We start from the raw sequence: 10,289 nt of genomic DNA on the forward strand, positions 1-10,289 counted from the left end.
GCAGCGATCAGCAGATCGTCTACGTACTGAATCAAAGTTGACCCATCTGGCAGCACAATTGTGTCTAGTTGTGTTTTCAGAGCCTGACTGAATATTGATGGGCTTTCGCAGTAGCCTTGAGGAGCGCACTTGAAGCGGAAGCTTCGTCCTCCTAAATTGAAGCCGAAAAGGTCTCTACTCTCTTCAGCAATCGGGATGCTGAAGAAAGCGTTCTTCAGGTCAATCACCGAGAACCAAGCTGCTGAAGCTGGAACCATTGTCAATAAAGCAGTAATGTCGGGGACAACTGGAAACTGTGGGATAACTACCTTATTTACTTCTCTCAGGTCAATCACAAACCTATACACAGGGGGCTGTGAAGGATCAGTACGTTTTAAGACTGGCAAAACTGGACTGTTACAAACGTTACCTGTTGTTTCTTCGATAACATCTTTATCGATCAGATCATAAACGATCGTCAACAACGCCTTTTCGCATTCGCTAGATATTTTGTATTGGGGAATACATGGCAACCTAACGTTGGCTTTCAAAGTTATGACATACGGTGCTATCTCCAAACGACCTACATCATTAGAACCATTAGCCCAAAGTATATCAGGAAGTGATAGCAATTCAGTTGGAATATTTTCCTTTGACAAATACATTGGAGAAATGACTTTCTTACCTAAAGTAAGTTGTACTCCCTAGGGGGAACAGTATAGAGTCGCATATAATCTTTTTAGCAAATCCAAACCTAACAAATTTTCACCGCAACCTGTCGTAAGAATGAGGGGTGCTTCCAACTCGCATGGGCCAACAGAAAGTAATATAGGACTAGAGATCGGGTTTCTAACATGGGCGCCAGAGAAACCTACTGAGACATTCATTTCGCCAGACAAAGGTGCGCCAGGAAGTTTCGAGTGCATAATAGAACTTTTTGTAGCACCAGTATCCAGCAGAAATGGCTCTGACACTCCTGATGTAATTACCTCGACATAAGGTCCATTCTGATCTACTGGAACTGAAACAACTCCCTCTCTTTGTCCATGGCTGTCCTAGCAATCGTTACCGTCATTTTCGTATTCGGTGTAATAGTCGTCAGCATAGTACTGAGCTGATTTAGACGATGCATTATTCTGTTGGTCAAAGCTATTCATGGAATTCTGAGGCGGAAAAGAAGCTGTGTTCTGGGAGAAATTTCCACGGCCCCTACCTCTAGGGGCATGTTGAACACCTCTTCCCCTTACACCTGAGACACCGTTTAAGCGTCGCGCAAGAGCCGGACAATTACTTTTGAAGTGACCCTCTTCCTTGCAATACGCGCATTGATTCGGGCCATATGGAACACGCTGATGGGAAAACTCATTTCCTTGCGCGTTTCTCGAATACTGCTGTTGTTGCTGATAATTGGGCTGACTAGCCATACGAGGCGGATAGGCCTGCTGGAGAAGAACTTTAGTTTTTAAATCTTTCGTCTTTTTGTCTACTTTATCTAGTTCGTCTTTGCGCCTATTTTCATAGTACTGGGCTGTTGCTAAAATCTGCGCTGACGTAGAGACAGCCCAAGCACTTTCTGAATCTTTTAGTTTAGTACATAGTTCAGGGAGCAAATTATGTACAAATTTGTCTACGAACAATCTTTGGCCACCCTCGGTAGCCATATCCTGACCACTATGGTCGGTGAAAGTTTCCTCAAATCTCGTGAAAAAGTCAGACACATTCTCATCTTTCTTTTGCTTGCACGCAAAGAGCTTGTCCCAGTTGACGCGTACTTCAGGCATTATTGTCTTCATGTACGCTATAATTCTACCGGGAAGTTCAGCTATTAACGGCTCAGGTTTAAAACCACCGACTTGTCTAGCATCTGTAGTTGCAATGTTTGCCCATGAGTCACCTAATTCTTGGTCATGATCCGTATGACGTATTTTACTCCATAAAGGATGTGGAACAACGTTCCCAAACAACATGTCTATATCCGCTAAATTCATTATACATGAGCTTGCAGTTTGCGACAACTCCTTATAATACCCAGTCGGGTTTTTACGAGGATCGGGTAGTGTCTGCTTGGGTGCTAAAACTTCGGATCTTTTCCAGGGGACATGTACCCATACACGCTGGAAATGAGGCGGAATTGGCGGTACTGCATTCGCATCGCCTTCCCTCCAAACCGGAGGAACCTCTCTCATGGGGTACTGTCTCGCTCTTTTCCTACTAGATGCACCACATTCAGATGATGACCCAGAATTACCACCCATACTTCGATGTGATAATAATATCTCAACTGCTTTTTCAACATCGGGACCTACAATCATACCCTCCACGAATTTAAATCGTACACTACACAATTCTTGCTGGTTGCCCTTCTGACCATTATCTTCCAAATCCTCACACAGAAAAACACACATCTGCTCAAAGACGTATCTTTGCGTTGGTTCATCCCATTGACGGAAAACGTTCATGACAGACTCTACATCATATCTCGCTGTATCCATAGCCCAATTCCGTGCTAATTTATTCAATGACTCCCTTTCCTGATAATCAGGCATTTGGCTTCGTAATTGTCTTCGTTCCGTATTAGGGGTCGTTTTAGGCGACCGAAAAAGTGGTGAAGGAAAGTGAGTAATAATGCTGGCCATTTTATGCCAGACGGAAGGCGAAAGTGGAGGAATAACTAGTGGTAGAACAGAGTCACGCAGAGCAGAAACAGAAACATTCGTAGAACTAGTATCAGAAAAAATAGAAGGTGCGCTAGGCGAAGTTGTAGAAGGAACAGTAGGAGAAGTAGATGTGATCGGTGAGCCTTGAGAAGGCTGCACCAGAGAAACAGGAGCCAGCTGAAGAACAGCTGGTGGGTGTTGTGAAGGAGCCGGTATAACAGCTACCAGAGGCGCAACTAAAGGTTGCGGAGGTGCTGTGGCATTTTGTGCATAGGGTGGTGGCGAATTCAATAAGTGGGACATTAATGGATCTTTCTCGGATCTTTCCTCTTGACCTTGTCCCTTATTTGGTAGCATCGGGTAACATTTATCTACTGCTAGTTTCTTTCTCCTTAGTGTTTGTTCGCTTTCCTGCTCTTCCTCGTTATCTCTGTATGCAATGGCAGCTTGTACCATCGACATTCCTCTTTTATTCTTTTTTGCTAATTTTATTTCTTTCTGTTTGGCTTCTTTGCGCCATAAGCGAAAAGAGTCAAACATCGCCGGCCGGGCTTTCTTCTTGAACAATTTGACCTCTAGGTTATCTAATATCTCTGAGTCAAAACTACCATATTGGGGCCATTTTAAAACACCATCCTTGCGGGTGTATTTTATCCATGCTTCATTATATGTGATAGGACCTACGCCGTGCTTTACATAGAGCTCATACGTTGGAGTTCCAATTGGAGGAACCGGACAAGAATCCTCTAATCGGGAGTCCTTACTACAACCAAGACAAAACAAGTTTCCAAGTCTGCTAAAACCAGGCATCTTTGCTCACTAGTCTAGCTTCAAACTTCAAAGGATGATCTATTACGATACTTCTCGTGAATACACGAGTCCTTCGGGTTTGGGGCTTGCAAGTACCAAATCAAAGCGTATCTCAAGGATACCAAAAACTAAGGACAAACTAAGGACTGGGAGACGCTCCACTTATACTTAACTGAAGTATTTGAAGATCGATGACGTCGCTAGAAGACTCGTCTATCGTTTCGCTCTACCAAGGATCACTGGGTCCAAAACAAGGCGATAGTCAGGGCAGCAGTCCTTCGTAGCCGTCGGAACGCGGGGAACCTCGCAGCAAAGACCTTCGGAACCAGGTCGACATACAGGGGTCGCTGAAGTGGCTGGCCGTCCTCCGGAATTTTCACACGAAGCTCCTCACGAACATCTGGCTTGGACCGTCGCCGCTTGATATCGCCCCGAGTTGGGCGCCAACTGAGGTGCCGGGTTTTTAGGAACCCGGTGGTGCCAGGGGATAACACCCGTAGACCTCTGAGTTCTCCCTTGTTCCGGACCACAGAAACACGGAGTCTTCTAGTCGCAGTCAAAGATCAAGTTTTATTGGTAGCTACCAAGTAACACGTGTCCCAGAAGTACACCACACGGATAGTAGGTTCTCGGGAGACTGTTCATTTTTACAGAACCAGCCTTCTCCTTATATACAAAAATAATGGCTTCGAGCAAGAATTCTTGAGTTTATGATATGGCTATACACATATTTCTACAATAATACAAAGAGCGAAGTCATGTAAGCAAGCCCACATTTTAGATGTCCAGTTCGGTGATAGATTACCCAGTTAGACCCGGAACTCCCATCAGATATCGATGAAACCTCAATAAAGAAGGGCACCTCCTAGTCATAAAACTGGCCATAAACAAGGAACGTGGACAGGTGCATGTTTGCAGAAAGCATGGTCTGTATGTAGTGAATGGTTTGTGGAATGTTATGCATTGATGCTATCGTATTCGGCCACTGGGCGAGGAGCTGCCCAAACAGGTCTGGCTGAAGGCAGTGGAGTCAGTTGGGACAGGTCAGGGGGAAGTCAGGGAAGGTGGACGTGTCCTTTTGGATCAAGCTCGACCTTTAATTGACTTATCATGAGGGCAAGGCACAAGATGGATGCCGCTTACAAAATGGAGTTTAAAGGGTCGGAACGGAAACTATGATTTAGGGGTGTTGGCAACCTCCGATCATGACGCAAATGCATAGGGATGATGTCCTAGTCATTATCGGTTCGTCGATACTAAATTCGTCATGGTATGTTGACGTTTTGTGACACGGGTATTGGACCTCGATATCGGGATAATGACAGGGTCCGGATTTCCAGAACCACAACAGGTCCCCCTCTGCGATCACAAACTGGCATTGCAGTCATGAAATGTCTTATCCCAATGATCTAGCGCCAGTTGAGGCCTGTGTCCACAAATATCAAATGGGGAGCTTGTATTCCCCCATGCTCAAGACTGGCGGGCTTTGCAGCGGCAGCTACTGTTATCGCCCTATCTCGGATGTCGGCGGCCCAGGTAGGCCCACCAAGTAGAAGTCCGCCCGGGCCCGCGCTGCGGTCCGACTTAACCGCCGAGTGAAGGGCGCCACCAGCCCCGGCAAGCCACGCTCTCAGGGCGTCTCAGCGCAACGTCCCCCCCAGGCTGCTGTGTCACCTGTGATACCATGTAGGGGGGGTCGCGCAGTCAGAGCACCCAGCTGTACACGGGGGGGGAAGAAGCGGAGCGCTCGCCCCACAGCACCAGCGCGGGCCGATGTTATCACCGACAAACTATTGCCCACCCCGCTCAGGCCGCTGGCTTACTAGGTCTCTCTCCTCTCTCCTCTCGGCCCGCTCACCTCGTGAGGGAAATCCAGATGGCCCAAGCCACGCCTGATGGAAGGCGTCTCAGCCGCCCAATCGAGGCCCCGGCTGTGTCCTGTCCTCCAGGCCGCACCGCCTCCCTGCCTCCTGCGCTGCTCGTCCGTTGTCGCCAGTGGCCGTCTTGCATCGGCGGAGGCCCGAGTCTCCAGCGGCGTTGTCCAAGGTCCGTGCAGCCGCACCACTCCGCTGCCCAGCTACCCAGCACTCAAGGACCCGGCTTCTCGGGGCGGGTTAGGCCCCGCCGGTCCAGACTCTGCTCCACCTTGTCCGGTGCTCCAAACCCCCCCAATCCGCCACTGGGTTCACCGACCGATCGGGACAACAGGGCACTCCGTCGGGACAGGTCAGGGTAGGGGAGGAGCAGGAGAATCAGTCGGATTTTGAAACGGCGGGACGGAGCTCACTCAAGCCGCGTCCGCCATGCTGGCTGCCTTGGCCACGCCCCCCAATTCTGATCCTTCTTGCTTCTCGCTGAGGACATGGCTGCTATATCTCTTACCACATCACCAGACCGGCCTGCCTTGTCGTGGGGAGCCCCAGTGGGTGGCTGTCACCGGGTTGTCCTCCCGCTGAGCTCCACTACGCTGTTGCATGATGGTGAGGGCCCTAGGTGTCACTCCCTATCAGTCTCATCCGGGCCTTGCTGCCTTCGATCGTCTGCTATAGCCCTGCTGGTCATCTGCTGCTTGTTCTCAATACTCTAAGCACTTTGTGCCCGAACCTGCCGCGAATCTCCCTGTAGGCTAGCAGCCCTATCTGAGCCTGGAGCACTAGATGTCTTCTTGGACCACTGCGTCTAATTCCTGCACTATGTGCTTGCAGGCCCTGGTCTCCGGTTTCCTCTGACTTGGCAGTCAGCTCCAGAGAGACTAATCCATGCCCGGACCCCTCATCCATTGGCACCTTGTGATTCTTACAGCGTTACAGTTCATATCTCATTCCCCTTATTGGATTTTGTCATTTTAGTGTCATTGTGTTCAATACATTTTACTTTAATTTTTCTATTTCAGTTTCGGTTTTTTATTTTTTTGCATTTTGACTTGAACTTTTTTGGTTTCTGCATAAATGTTTTGCATATTACCTTAAGTTAAGCCTGCCTGTTCGGTGCTTAGGTACCAGGGGGTGGATCCTAGGTTAATTGAATGGCTTTGAAAGTTCGCTCTGACAACGGCTGTGATTGTTCCTCATCTACCTCAAATAATAATTCAGTTTCTTACAGAAACTATCTGAAATTATCTGCAAAACAGGCAGTTGATAACCTACCAGGGTTGAAGCACCCTGTGGACAAACTGGAATATGGGATGAGTATTGTGTGGCAATAGAACCTCTAAAAAAATTCAGCTTGGAGACAAACCAAGAATCACGCTTGAATGTCACAACTTTTAAAAACAAGGTAGTCAGGAAAGTGTTGCTAATGTATTGCAGCTCTTTGCATTTTGACAGTCCCAAGTAGATTTGAGAACAGAGTGGATGTATGTAGCAGTGACGAGTCTGTTCACCCAATGTGAGTGGTGATATCCGCATTGCAGGTCTGCCTGAAGTTATGATGCTGCTGACAGTAGCGTGTCTGCTAAAAGCGATGGCGTGACTGGTGGAACAATGAAGCCAAATAAGAGAAAGTTATCTTCCGACACCGCAGTCTTCGTGACTGAGACCAGTAATACTGAAGACTCTGAGACTCACAGCAGTAATTTCTCCTTTCAGAGCGTTATTGCTGCAGATGGAGTGAAGTCAAGAAGTAAGCACATTACTAAGGTACCAACAAAGTTTAATATTATTCATTTGTATTAACTGTTTCTCTTTTGCAGCATTTGGAAATGCATTTTCTTATTTTCTTGCTTTTTGGTTAGTTTTTATTGTAGGCTGTTATATTCTGTTTAAAGGGAAAGATGTTGTAGCGTGTGACCTTAATGCTGCAGTTTGCATTTCATTACCATCATTTGCTTATCCTGGAGAATCTCCAGGGTGGAGGAGTTTTGCTGTTCCAGAGTTCTTTCTTCAGCTTCTGGGCAGTTGTTGCTCTGTGGCGATCTGTGGTCCTGTTTCTCTGCTCTTCTTGTAGTAGCTCCTATCAGAGCTTCATTCTCCCGCCAACGATAATAAGATGCCAGCACACAACACAGCCTATGATGGGCTACGTCTATCTGCTCGGCGCAGTTAGAGCGAGGATAAAGTTCTCCGGACCCATCAGGCTGTGAATGTAACCTAAGGGCTTAAGATGAAATGAAGAGCTTACCTCCTTCCTGAGTGGCTCCAGACTGCTGTGTGCAGACCCGATAGCTGGCAGCACCCTGGAGTATGTATGTATAAGTAGGATTTCTCATAGTATTTTATTTCCTGACACATTAATGGAGATTGTCTTTTAACTGGCAGAAAAACAACACTGACCATACATTTTCCTGGGTTTGTCTTTAAAACGACGTACACATTAGGAATGGCATTTCGTTCTGCTGGAATAATAACACAAGTTATCTTGCACTCTGCTATGATGTTGGATAGATTGTTGGCTGCAATGCATTCCATTTTTCATTCAAACGTGCTTTCTACAGGTCACATACATGATTTGCTGCTGGTAAGAAATAATGGTCCTGTGTACTGTGGCAGACTCTGAAATATTGAAAAACTTCATGATTTCTCTTTCGTCACTTCATAGTAAAACCTTTCAATTTTTGACTCAATCATTTGGTAGAAACATAACCTAGTACCCATAAAATAGTTGTGATGGGGAACATTCATGTGGGGTTAGGACTGGCTCGACCAGAGTGCTTGCTGACTTGGAGGAGTATGGAGTTGACCACCTTGCCTGGTCCGGTGTGGAAACAAGCCAGCGATGCTTTGCTGCAGGCTCATTTGCCCTGATAGCTGGTCAACAGTTTGAGGAAGAGGAGGTGAAGAGCTGGCTAAGTGTGCCATGAGGCTGGCAGTTCAGTACATCCCTGAAAAGTGAGCTTTGAGTCGATGTAGTGTTCCTCTTATACCACGTGCAATTCATCCTCTCCAAAGCCTCAAGAATTCCTGGGTGTGAAGGGCGGCTGATTCTGATTGGGTGCTTGATAGTTTTCCAGAAACTCATGTTCTTGATTGTTCATGTTTGTCAGTAGTTAATGAAACACGCCCAGGGGTTTTATCCCTTCAGTTGACTCAAGCTGCAATAAAAGTTTCTTTTTCATTGCAAAAAAATATGAATCGCCAACGAGCCTCTGTCTGTCAAAGAATGGAAGGGCTGGGGAACTGTCAGTCATCTCACTGCTAAGCAGAGCAGTGTCATGCTTCATCCTCCATCAGGCCTCTGATTTTGACCAACATCGCTTAGAACACTGGGACTTTAGAGCCCATCCTTTAATGGGAAAAACAAAACTAGAAGTCCCATAAGCAATATTAGAACATTGGAATGTTGGGAGCTCCATTGCAGACAATGGAGTGCTCCCTGCTACTACGGGCCGGTAAAGGCCCGCAGAGCAACATTCCAATGTTCTACAAAGGCTTCTCGAAGTTCAAGGGGATACATATCCCCTCGAGCTTCGAGAACCCTTTGTTTAATTTGTTAGAACATTCTGCCCTCTAGTGGCAGAATGTTCTAATAGCCTTATAGCCCTTCGTAGCAGGGCTATACCGGCAATTAAAGTCCCGCTGTTTCGTTAAAGTCCCTCGCCTACGGCTCGGGCATTTAACGATTCAGCGGGCCTTTAATAGCCGGTATAGCCCGCTACGGCGGGCTATAAGGCTATAGTCGTGGAAGGTGTCACGCATGACCTGGGACAGAATCCGATTCATCACATCCAGTTCCATTTTTAAGTATTTGACATAATATTGAATTTATAATCTTTGTTTTTTATGGTCATGAGTCACCAGAATACTAAAAACGTGTCTTTTATTTTGAAGGTCAATTAAGTAATGGTCTCCAGCTTGGAAGCTCTGTTAAATCTTCAGTATTTGTCATTGATCTCACCATGTGGCTGGTTTGGGTCGGCCCCTGCATCGTTCCAGATAACTCGCACAGGTAAGGAGCTTGTAGCAGCAACATAAAACAGTCAAATCACTGTATACTGTTTTCGGAGGTTCAGTCCCAGCGACATTATCTGTAACTGAACGCAGACACCCTAGGAAGCATGTGCTTTTAAGACAAGTTGCGTTCACTCACCTGAAGGTGACATGCCTCATCATTGGTTTATACTCCTCACCAGGCTGGCACTACAAATCCTGGCGGGCACCCCTAGAGGGCACTCTGTCGCACATCTTTTATTAAGTACGCCGGATGAGCATAGTAGGACAGAGGATGTTGTGTCAAAAGATGTGAGATTGGTGAAGTCTGAATATAAGATCAACTATCGACCAGTTGCCACAATATACTTAACCCCTTTGCTGCGGCAGCTATTCCGCCGCAGCGCTAAGGGGGCGGGGGGGGCGCTCAGCGCCCACACGCTGGTGACGGAAGCCCTCCGTCAGCAGCCTCGGGTGAGCTGTGCTGATGACGGAGCGGTTCCGTCATGGCTCCGCCCGCTCAATAGAACGCGCCGTGCAGGTGCGAAATAAGCTCCGCGCAGGCGCGTCCGGCGGGCCATGACGGAACCGCTCCGTCATCAGCACAGCGACACCGCGGCTGATGACGGAGCGGTTCCGTCATCAGCATCGATGCGGTTAATGTGATCTTCCTGGTGTATGTTGAGATTAAAAACGGTGGCAGAGAAATTGAGGAACTAATGGCCCCTATCACTGTGTGAAAGTGTCAATCACCTATGGACCTGCTGGTAAGCTGGGGTCTATACTTCAGGTCAACGTTTTTCATGCCTTGTGTGGTCATGGAGCAATCTGTTGGCATTTCATCAGGACCAAATATGGGAAAATGGGTAAATGTGACCTAATCTTCTCCACAGCGTGAGGAGCTCTGTAACTCAAAGCCCTGCACCGTGCATAGGTGATAAAGTGGCTATTAACATCTTACTACCACAGGTGAGCACTG

At 47.2% G+C, this 10,289-nt stretch overlaps 1 long non-coding RNA gene across 1 annotated transcript in view; it reads left to right on the forward strand.

Moving 5' to 3' along the window:
- LOC144806125 (uncharacterized) overlaps window positions 1-9,331 on the forward strand; it is a 46,948-nt gene extending 37,617 nt beyond the window's left edge. Inside the window, exons 3-4 of the long non-coding RNA XR_013605698.1 lie at window positions 7,034-7,084; window positions 9,212-9,331. This is a non-coding gene — a long non-coding RNA (uncharacterized LOC144806125). The remainder of the gene's footprint in view (window positions 1-7,033; window positions 7,085-9,211) is intronic.
- The last annotated feature ends 958 nt before the right edge of the window (window positions 9,332-10,289 follow it).

This window comes from Lissotriton helveticus (assembly GCF_964261635.1).
Source record: "Lissotriton helveticus chromosome 1_1 unlocalized genomic scaffold, aLisHel1.1 SUPER_1_unloc_47, whole genome shotgun sequence".
NCBI classification, from domain to species: Eukaryota; Metazoa; Chordata; class Amphibia; order Caudata; family Salamandridae; genus Lissotriton; species Lissotriton helveticus.